The sequence below is a fragment of the Mirounga leonina genome, unplaced genomic scaffold (assembly GCF_011800145.1).
Source record: "Mirounga leonina isolate KUSES-001 unplaced genomic scaffold, KU_Mleo_1.0 Mir_154, whole genome shotgun sequence".
Lineage (NCBI taxonomy): Eukaryota > Metazoa > Chordata > Mammalia > Carnivora > Phocidae > Mirounga > Mirounga leonina.
Window position 1 is genome coordinate 40,588,193 of NW_023270389.1, and position 11,006 is coordinate 40,599,198.

The 11,006-nt window shown below is 38.1% G+C and overlaps 1 protein-coding gene across 7 annotated transcripts in view; it reads right to left on the reverse strand.

The window, feature by feature from the left end:
• ACBD6 (acyl-CoA binding domain containing 6) overlaps nucleotides 1-11,006 on the reverse strand; it is a 218,849-nt gene that overhangs the window by 119,712 nt on the left and 88,131 nt on the right. The gene's annotated exons all lie outside the window — the stretch shown is intronic.

Below are 11,006 nucleotides of genomic sequence, written 5' to 3' on the forward strand. Positions count from 1 at the left end.
AAAGTACGTATTATGATTCCATTTACATAAAGTTCTAAAACTTACAAAACGAATCTATGGTAGAAAAATTATAAGAACAATGGTTACAGGGGCGCCTGGGTGGCTCAGCTGGTTAAGCGACTGCCTTCGGCTCAGGTCATGATCCTGGAGTCCCTGGATCAAGTCCCGCATCGGGCTCCCTGCTCGGCAGGGAGTCTGCTTCTCCCTCTGACCCTCCCCCCTCTCATGTGCTCTCTCTCATTCTCTCTCTCTCAAATAAATAAATAAAATCTTTAAAAAAAAAAAAAAGAACAATGGTTACATTTGTGGAATTAGAAGAACGAACCAGCTGGGAAGGGGCATGATGGAACTTTCTGGGGTGATAGTAATGTTCTATATCTTGACAAGAGTTTCACTTACATAGGTATATGAATTGAATGTGCAGTTAAGATTTGTGCATTTCACTGTATGTAAATGCTATCTCAAAAGAAAAAACAAATACTGAATTCTAGTAAGTGATATGATGCTGAAGCATTTAGAAGGAAATGTGTTGTCTGCAAAATACTCTGAAATGCATCTAAAATAAGATTGACTGATGGACAGAAAGATGGATAGATATTGATAAAGCCAGCACAGTAAAATATTAGTCGTAGAATCTAGGTGGTAGGGATATAGATGTACACTGTAAAATTCTTTCAACTTTGCTGTATGCTTAAAATTTTTCATAGTAAAGTGTTGGAAAAAATCAAACAAAAATTTGTACACCCACATTCATAGCAACATTATTCATAATAGCCAAAATATGAAAGCAACTCAAATGTCCAAAGACAGATAAATGAAATGTGGTATAGACATACAATGCAATATTATTTAGTTTTAAAAAGCAAGGAAATTCTGACACATGCAATAACATAGATGAACCTGAAGACGTTATGCTAAGTGGAATAAGTCAGTCACAAAGGACAAACACTTGTGATTCCATTTCCATGAGATACTGAAAGTAGTTACATTCATGGAGATAGAAGGTAGAATGGCAGTTGCTGGGGGGGTGGGTGGAGATGGGGGAGGGAATGGGGAGTTAGTGTTTAATGAGTACAGACTTTTGGTTGGGGAAGATGAAAAAATTCTATAGATGGATGGTGGTGATAGTGCAAGTGAATGTATTTAGTACCACAGCTAAATGGCTAAAATGGTAAATTTTACGTTATGTGTATTTTACCACAATAAAAAATGAGAAGTTGCCAAAGCTCGTAAGATTTAACCTACTTTTACTACTTTCTGATTTTGTATTAAGTATGAGCTTATGATATAAAGTTACGCTTGATTTTGAAATGGTGCTGCCCGTACTAATGCAAATGAGACTGTGACAGTTTAGAATGCATTTCTCAATTATTAGTGTGAATGAACAAATGCCTTCAAATTACTATTTTAATCAAATATACAATCAAAATAACATATACTCAAATGTAGAAAGTTATTTAAGGACTTACATTTTTTTTCCTTTCTCAAATCTTAAATAAAAACATAAATTTACCCTCAATATACTGACTCTGCTTCTTAAACCTTTTGTTAGGTTAACACCATCAGTTTCACGAGATTTTGCAGCCGTTTCTCAAGGCAAAAACATGTAAATTGTATTCTGACATGAGCTACAAATTTAAAGCAAAGCAAGAAGGGAAAGAGATGGAGAGAAAGGTAACTTCCTTCAAAGCATTTGAAAGAACCAACAGACATATGGAGAATGGTATAGGAAGTATAACTACAAAACTTGTTTCTTTTTTTTTTATAAAACTTTTTTCTGTTATGTGAAAAACAATGTCCTATTTACAGTATCAGCTGGAAACACCATGTAATTTTCTCCAATTAGAAACACGTGCCTTACTATATTAGTAGTAATTACGGCTTGAATAAATAAAAGATATACACCAGGAACTATACTTATTCATAATAACTTCATTATGAAATATGAATTATTTAAAAGCATTTTATATATATGTTCATGTGCCATGATAGTTACAGATCCAAATATATACATTTCCAGCAATATATGATTGTGTTTATTTCAATAGGTGGAAAAGCAAGCATATGATTTATGACTATAAATTAAATTTCTATGACTGTGACTTGTTTTATGACTATAATTAAATTTCTTTATGTGCTTACAGCAAATTTTTAGTGCAATAAATGTAATTTTTAGTCATCTAAGGCAAGACTGAAATTGGGTTGAACTTGCTGGATGAACATTTTAAATAAAGTCATATACCATCCCAAAGAATCCTAGGTAATCAGTAATGAAATCTCTCAAGCTCAAATATCAGATAGATGGACACAAAGAACTGGATGTCCTTTCAAAACTTTGTCACCCAACTTATTATAGTAGGGAAATGTCTTTTTTTATAAAGGGGTTAAGAGTATTTAGCTAGCAATTTAATTCTGACATTTCATACTTTTAGTCCATCATCAAGGCTTACCAAGTTGTTGTTTTATTTGCTAGAGCTTTAAAAGTCATGAAGCAATACCATTTATTTTATTTAGGATGTTAAGTTTGATTCTAATTTTAAGCTCTCATTTCCCTCATGTTCTTAAATTAATTCATACAAATCCCTGATTAATAATAAAAGGCTTGCCATCAGTATTCAAGGCCCAGCCTGAGATGTCATGGCTGAGAGGGCAGAAATCTGCTTGGAGCAATGAGAGAACCCAACTGAATTCTTGGCGTCTCAGTCTATGAATGTGTAAGCACTTCATCTGTTCCTGGAAACACAATGTTCTGGCAGGCTGGGGGTAAAGGTAGCTGCATGGGTAACAAACTGGAAGACCTGGGAAACCATACTACATCAAAGTAACTGAATGACAGAAGCACTACATTTTACAAGTTTCTTTTATCTTTAAAAAAAAAAAAATTGTGTTAGTGTAAGCTATTTGTGTTCTAGACGTTTTATTCCTATTAATGCTGTCCAGTGATCTTTGCAAAGGTCGTGTGGTAGATTTGCCTTTTAGTACTATTTTATAAAAGAAATTGTTGGGGTGCCTGGGTGGCTCAGTCGTTTAGCGTCTGCCTTTGGCTTAGGTCGTGATCCCAGGGTCCTGGGATCGAGCCCCGCATCAGGCTCCCTGCTCTGCGGGGAAGCCTGCTTCTCCCTCTCCCACTCCCCTGCTTATGTTCCCTCCTCTCGCTGTGTCTCTCTCTGTCAAACTAACAAATAAAATCTTAAAAAAAAATAAAGGAAATTTTTGCAAATCAGAGAATAACACTAGCAGGGCCAACTGGAAATCGCATATCCTTCTTAAATCCAGTGGCAAAAAGGACACTCTCTCAGACCTGCATTTCCACTTAGCACTTATATGTATTTGAGTAGTGATATGTATATCTCTGAATTAGTTCCTGTCTGTAAAATGAGGATAGCATCTACCTTATAGGGTTGTTGGGAAGATAATAAGTGAAAGTACTCTGTAAACTAAAACACACACCATATAAAGTATCATTATTTGAAAGATGGAAAATTCTAATAGGGAACGTCTAGTACATGCACAATACATTCCAGGGAAAAAGTGACCTTGAAAAGTTAAGTGGACTTCCAGTTTCCAATTCCATATATAAGGAGATTGGAAGTTGTCACTCCCTCCTAACAATAAGCAAAATGCTGAACAGGTTGAAAAATCAACTATTCTTGTTGGATTCATAAGAGAGGGGAAGTCACAAGGGTGCCCGGGTGGCTCAGTAGATTAAGCGTCTGCCTTCGGCTTAGGTCATGATCCCAGGGTCCTGGGTTCCAGTCCTGCATCAGGCTCCCTGCTCAGCAGGGAGGGGGGGGAAGCCTGCTTCTCCCTCTGCCCCTTCCCCCAACTCATGCTCACTCACTCTCTCGCTTGTGCACTCTCTCTCTCAAATAAATAAAATTTTTGAAAAAAAAAAAAGAGAGAGAGAGAGAGAGGGGAGGACACAGGGCAAACCACTGCCCCCAAGACTAGAGAGGCAGACAGGTGAACTCAACTTTCTGAAGCAGAGCTTCATAAGTGAAAACCACCCCAGGAACTGCCAGGCAGAAAAACCAGACTACAACTGACAAAACTGACAAACTGCTGAAAGCTCAGTGTGAACAACTCTGAGAGTTAAAAACTCCAGGGGAATCTACTCCATGGTGGGGAGGCTACCCAACATTGTGAAATTTACCTCCAGGAGTTTGGCCAGGTTCCCAAAGTAACTATCAGAGAAAAATCCCCTCCTGATTCTGGAGCGGGAAATGAATCCTTCTGAAATATATCAGAGCACTCTGTTCTTTTTTTTTTTTTTTAAGATTTTATTTATTCATTTGACAGAGAGAGACACAGTGAGAGAGGGAACACAAGCAAGGGGAGTGGGAGAGGGAGAAGCAGACTCCGCACTGAGCAGGGAGCCCGATGCGGGGCTCGGTCCCAGGACCCTGGGATCATGACCTGAGCCGAAGGCAGACGCCTAACGACTGAGCCACCCAGGCACCTCAGAGAGCACTCTGTTCTTAATAAGGCCTGCCTTTGAGGAAAGCTAGTTAACCAGTGCCTAACTGCTAGGGTATTATCAGAGCCAACTGACCTGGGGTAAGGGAAATACCCAACTGCAGCCCACTCTAGCCATCCTGTTCCACCTAAACAGAGAGGAAAAAAGACAGAACCACTTGTGAGATTCACACACCAGAGGCATAGACTGAGACTGAGACCTAATCATAGGACTATACAGCCCTTTGCCTCTTCCACACCTCACCACCACATTACTAAAGAACTATTCATAGCAGTTCCTTTTACCCAGTATATGATGTGTAGCTACTAGTAAAAATTACAAGGCATACCAAAGGGTAAAAAACACAATCTGAAGAGACAGAGCAATTATCAGACCCAAATATGGCAAGGACATTGCCATCATCAGGCCAAGAATTTATAACAACTATGATTAATATGCCAAAGGCTCTAAGAGATAAAATCGACAGTGTGCAAGAACAGATGGACCATGTTACCAAAGACATAGAAATTCTAAGGAAAACCAAAAAGATATGCTAGAGGTAAAAAAAAACAAAACAAAACAAAAACCTGTAGTAGAAACAAATAATGCCTTTGATGGGCTTATTAGTGGCCTGGATATGACTAAGGAAATAATCTTTGAGCTAGAGGATATACCTAATAGAATCCATGAAAACTGAAAATCAAAGAGAATAAAGACTGAGAAAAACCAGAACAGAATATCCAAGAACTGTGGGAAAACAAAAGGTGTGACATATGCATAATGGGGACACCAGAAACAGAAGAAACAGAAGGTACAGAAGAAGTATGTGAAACAATGACTGGATTTCCCCTTCCCCCAAATTAATGCTATACATGAAACCACAGATCCAGGAAGCTCAGAAAACACCAAGCAAGATAAACACCAAAACACACACACACTATACCTAGGCATATTGTTTTCAAACTACAGAAAATCAAAGACAAAGAAAAATCTTGAAAGAAGCTGGAGAAAAACTGCCTTACTTATAGAGGAACAAAGATAAGAATTACATCTGACTTCTCCTCAGAAACCGTGCAAGAGGGCCGCCTGGGTGGCTCAGTCAGTTAAGTGTCCGACTCTTGATTACAGCTCAGGTCATGATCTCAGGGTGGTGAGAACGAGCCCTCTGTCGGGTTCCATGCGCTCAGTGTGGAGTCTGCTGACAGACTCCCTCTCCCTCTACCCCTCCCCCGCACTTGCACTGTAAATAAATCTTAAAAAAAAAAAGAAAAGAATGGAACCATGCAAGAGAGTTGTTTTGAAAAAACACCAACCTACAATTATGTACCCTGAGAAATTCTTCAAAAACAAAGGAGAAATAAAGACTTTCCCAGACAAACAAAAATTGAGGGCATTTGTTGCCAGTAGACCTGCAAAAAATGTTAAAAGAAGTTCTTTAGAGAGAAGGAAAATAATACAGGTCAGAAACTTGGATCTACATAAAGAAAAGAACAGAGAAGAAAGAATAAGTGAGGGAAAAATAAAAACTTTTTTCTTATTTTTCATTGATCAAACAGATAACAGTTTGTTCAAAATACCAGCAACATTGTGCTCAATTATGTATGCTTATATATACACATATATATGCTTATGTATGCTTACATGTAAGTGAAATGAGTGACAGCAATGATACAAGGGACTGGAGGGATAAAATAAGATTATTTTCTTCTTCTTCTTCTTATTTTTTTTTTAAAGATTTTTTTTTAAATTTATTTATTAGAGAGAGAGAGAGTGAGAGAGAGAGCGCAAGAGGGGGTAGGGTTAGAGGGAGAAGCAGACTCCCCGCCGAGCAGGGAGCCTGATGTGGGACTCGATCCCGGGACTCCGGGATCATGACCTGAGCCGAAGGCAGTCGCTTAACCAACTGAGCCACCCAGGCGCCCTATTTTCTTATTATTATCTTATTATAAGATACACTATTCATGAAATGGTATCATGTTATCATGATAATAGACCTGGATTAGTTGTAAATGTATATTGAAAACTCCAGAGCAACCACTAAAAGAAGGTTAAAAAAAAAAAAAAAAAAAAGAGCCTAACTGATAAGCTAAGAAAGGAGAGAAAATGGAATTATATTAAATCCTCAGTTAAAACCACAAAAAGTGGAAAAAGAGAAGATAAAAATAGGAACAAATAGAGTGTAATAGAAAACAGTAAACAAAAATGATAGATACTCAGGTGCCTGGGTGGCTCAGTCGGTTGAGCGGCTGCCTTCAGCTCAGGTCATGATCCTGGAGTCCCTGGATCAAGTCCCGCATCGGGCTCCCTGCTCGGCAGGGAGTCTGCTTCTCCCTCTGACCCTCCCCCCTCTCATGTACTTTCTCGCTCTCTCAAATAAATAAATAAATCTTTAAAAAAAAAAATGATAGATACTAATCCAACTATATCAATAATTACTTTGAATGTCAATGGTCTAAATACACCAGTTAAAAGACAGATTGTCTCAGTGGATCAAAAACGTGACCCCACTATACTGTGTCTGTAAGAAACCCACTTTAAATATAATGACACATATAGAGTAAAAGTAAATGTCTGGGGGGAAATATACCATGCTAATAAAAAGAAAATAAAAAGATCAATGGTTGGAGCAGAACAGGGAGTATAACTAGGCAGAGCACATAGAATTGTAAGGGCAGTGAAAATATTCTGTATATTAAAATGATGGATAGATATCATTATACATTTGTCCAAACCCACACCCAGAGTCAACCCTAAGGTAAACTATGGACTTTGGTTGATTATGATGTATCAATGTAGATTCATCCTTGGTAAAAAATGTCCAATTCTGGTGAGTGATGTTAATAATGGGGTTGGCTATACACATGCAGGGGGCAGGGAGTGTATGGGAAGTCTCTGCACCTTCCTCTCCATTTTATTGTAAACCTAAAACTTCTCTAAAAAAAATTAAGCCTTTAAAAAAAATAGAGTCGGGGGATGACTGGGTGGCTCAGTCAGTTAAGCATCTGCCTTTGGCTCAGGTCATGATCCCAGGGTCCTGGGATCGAGTCCCACATTGGGCTCCTTGCTCAGCAAGGAGCCTGCTTCTCCCTCTGCCTGCGTCTGTCTCTCTCTCTCTGATAAATAAATAAAATCTTTAAAAAATAAAAAAAAATTTTAAAATTTTAAAATAAATTAAAAAATAAAAAAATAGAGTCGGGGCACCTGGGTAGCTTAATCAGTTGGGTGTCTGACCTCTTGGTTTCAGCTGGGGTCACGATCTTGGGGTCGTGGGATTGAGCCCCACGCTGGGCTCCCAGTGAGGAGTTTGCCTATCCCTGTCCCTCCCCCAGTGCCCCTCCCCCTGCACATACTCTCTCTCTCTTTCTCTAAAATAAATAGATGAGTGAAATCGTAAAAAAAAAAAAAAGTTAAGTGATCTTCATTCATTTCTTCATTATATTATTACATTTCATTCACATTATTCATTAAAAACAATCAAGATAGCTAAAATTTATTGAGTGCTTGTTATGTGTGCATCAGGTATCATTTAAGTGCTTTATATATATTAACTGATTTAATCCTCAAAACAATGCTGACACAGGTACTATGATAATCTCCATTTTATACATAAGGAAACTGAGACAGAATAAACTTGACAAAGGTCATATGGCTAGGAAGTGACAGTGCTAAGATTTGAACCTATGTAGTCTAGTTCACCACAATTATAATATACTGCTTCTCTTTTTCTTTTTAAAGCTTTATTTATTTATCGGAGAGTGAGAGGAAGAGAGGGCACGCAGGGAGAGGGAGAGAGAGAGGAGCAGAGAGGAGCAGGGAGGAGCAGGGAGAGGGAGAGAGAGAATCTCAAGCAGACTCGGTACTAAGCATGGAGCCCAACATGGGGCTCGACCTCATGACCCGAAGATCACGACCTGAGCTGAAACCAAGAGTCAGACACTCAACCAACTGTGCCACCCAGGCACCCCTATGATATACTGCTCCTACTTATTCATTCATTTAATCATTCATTAGTTTGTCAAATATTTATTGAGCATATGGAATATGCCCAAAACTCTAATTGAAACATTTTCAACACGGAAGATCTCAAAACATTTACCTTTCTCAGGAAGCTACTAGAGGAAATGCTCCATCAAAACTGGGAAATAAATAAAAAAAAGGAAGCTACTGGAGGAGACACTTCATCTAAACAAGGAAATAAATAATAAAAGACCCAGGATCCAGAAAACAGGGAGAGAAGGGAAAGGAATTCCCAAGACAGCGGTAAAGCATAATCCCAGGATGACATCTATACAACAGGCCCAGAGAGCACCCAGTTGAGACTAGAGAAAAAGAAAGGAGAGCTCCAGAAGGGACATCACTAAAACAGTACGGGATTGATTACCTGATGTGTGTGACTGCACAGAGAAGACCTCTGTTGGGCAATTTGAGGAAAGAATTAATGATAGAAACATAGAAGATATAACATAAAAACAACAAAAAAAGTAAGGATTAGCTTTCAGAAAAACAGAATGCTGTACCACGGCATGTAGATTATATTATTCATAATTACATAATTATTCATTTCCTTCCCACCTGCGCATTGCTTCCCTGTTGTCAGAAGAGGTTTCCTACCATCCAGACTTGGAGTTTGGCCTCGTGACTTGTTTTGGCCGAAGGAATGTGAGTAGATGTGACACATGCTACATCTAAGCAAAAGCTTTAAATTAAATGTATTTGTGGGGTCTGATTCAGTCTGCCCTTAGTTCTGCCCCAGACAGTGTCTATCCATTGAGACTGGACCTCAGAATGAAAATGAGAAGATACATGAAATTGAGATGAACTGCGCCCAAACAAGGCTAGCTAACATAGCAGAGCCTGACTGATCCAAAACCCTTTTGAAATATGAGCAAGAAATAAACATAGTTATTAACCACTGAAATGTGGCTAACAGCAAAAGCTGACTAGTACACCCAGTACCACCTAAAGCTCAGCAATGAGTATAATTTACATAGAAATAATAATAGAATTACTTTACACCTATATTATAATTAATTATAAAATAATAATAATATTTTAACATTGATTCTGTAGAGATTCAATCAGAAAATGAAACTAAATGTTGTGACATAACTGTTAGGAGGGTGGGAAGAGGAGAGAGGAATATGAGTAAAACATCTAAATCCTAATATAGGGGCGCCTGGGTGGCTCAGTTGGTTGAGCGACTGCCTTCGGCTCAGGTCATGATCCTGGAGTCCCTGGATCGAGTCCCGCATCAGGCTCCCTGCTCGGCAGGGAGCCTGCTTCTGCCTCTGACCCTCCCCCCTCTCATGTGCTCTCTCTCTCTCATTCTCTCTGTCTCAAATAAATAAAATCTTTAAAAAATAATAATAATAAATCCTAATATAGCAGAAAAGAAAATCAATAATGGCTAAAGTTGAAAAATCAAGAGATACATGTATGTTATTTAGAAATATGCAGGTAGGGGGTGCCTGGGTGGCTCAGTCGTTAAGCATCTGCCCTCAGCTCAGGTCATGATCCCAGGGGCCTGGGATCCAGCCCTGCATGGGGCTCCCTGCTCAGCAGGAAGCCTGCTTCTCCCTCTCCCACTCCCCCTGCTTGTGTTCCTTCTCTCTTGCTGTGTTCTGTCAAATAAATAAAATCTAAAAAAAAAAAAAAAAATATGCAGGTAAATTGCAAAAGAAACAATGAGAAGAACTGAAAGTTTTTGCCTCAAGGGAGCTAGAATCAATATGAGAAGGGTACAGGTAAGGGAATACTTTTTTGTTAGAAGACTTATAGTACTGATTTTTGTTCAACTACCTACATGTATTAATTTTATAAAAATCTTAACTCCCAAGTACAAAAATAAAAAACAACAATAAAATCAAGGGAAGCAGTAACACCTGATTTACTGGGGGGGTGGGGTGGGGCGGGAAATGTATTCTAATCCTGAAAGGCAAAAAAACACCCTAGTTGGATCAAAAGACCTGGTTTTATTATTTCCCAATCTGGCTTCTACTATTCTCTAGCTACATCTTTCTTAGCTGTTTGTTTCTTTACTTAGGGGAGAACAAACACTATTACTGGTCCCCCTATACTACAGAATTATAGTCTTTCCAGATGTCATTGACAATGTATTACAGGAAAGACACTGCCTAACAATCAGATAATATTAAGGGTTAACCTGTATAAAGAGCTATCAATATGTACATTGATTATTTATCTACTCCACACATTATCTATGATCACTGCATGTCTTCTTCCTAACAATTGCCACCTTCCAGTCATTTTGATCATCTTTCACTGCATTATCAAAGAATGAGTAAAATGAGTAAAACTGAATTAGTAAATTTTGCTCCCTATTTAACAACTATAATTCAGGGACAGTTTAAGCTCAAAATGTGAACAGTTTTATTCACAAAACCAATAAAATAAAAAGTAATATATTTTACAAAATAATTTAGTATAGAATCCTAACTTTACGTAGCAGGCCCACATTTAAATGAATGGATTTACCAGGGTGAAAATAAATAAATAAATAAATAAATAAATAAATAAATAAATAAATAAA